Source organism: Nerophis lumbriciformis, unplaced genomic scaffold (assembly GCF_033978685.3).
Source record: "Nerophis lumbriciformis unplaced genomic scaffold, RoL_Nlum_v2.1 HiC_scaffold_923, whole genome shotgun sequence".
Lineage (NCBI taxonomy): Eukaryota > Metazoa > Chordata > Actinopteri > Syngnathiformes > Syngnathidae > Nerophis > Nerophis lumbriciformis.
This window is the reverse complement of record NW_027316926.1, coordinates 1,750-2,500: the sequence shown is the minus strand read 5'-3', so window position 1 is coordinate 2,500 and position 751 is coordinate 1,750.

The following is a 751-nucleotide window of genomic DNA, read 5'->3' as shown; positions in this document are numbered from 1 at the left end:
AGGGCGTTTCAGTGTTATAGCTTCACTTTTATCGTTAGTTTTTCAGCCAGCCAGGGGGGGTGGACCGGTACTTTTTAGAGGCGGTATAGTACCGAATACGATTAATTAGTATCGTGGTACTATACTAGTACCAGTATACCGTACAACCCTAATACATACAAACCAACAGATGGCCCCAAACTGATTCTCCTTAAGCAAGTCAGACCTTCTCTTCCTGTCATTCCCAGACACCAACACACACCTTTAATAGTACCAGAAACCGCCATTGCCTCCATGATTTATTGGTGTCCCGATCAAGCTATAGTGTTTGCACACTCACGTCCCCACTGTTCTTGTTACGTTGACAGGGATGTTAACGTGTGATGATAAGTGCGAGTCAAAGGGTTGAGGCACCAATAAATGTGGATATTGGCGCCCCCTGGGCTATTTCCCATGTGGCCCATATATAAAATAACCACTGCATACTAATTACCTAAAGAAATGCTGAAAGTTTGTGAGCAAATATTGGAGGCGTTCATATAGTATATGGAAAATAATACACACAAACTATACAGTATGTATTGGCTTTTGTGTCTTCCATTTTGACATTATCTACTTATTTTCTATTTATATGTTATACAAAAGGGACAAGCGGTAGAAAATGGATGGATGGATAGATATTATTACATAATATTGTTACTGTTAGGGGTTTCCCAATGACCTCTGTTACAATACCGATACGAATATGGGCCAATTTCGATAATAATCCGAT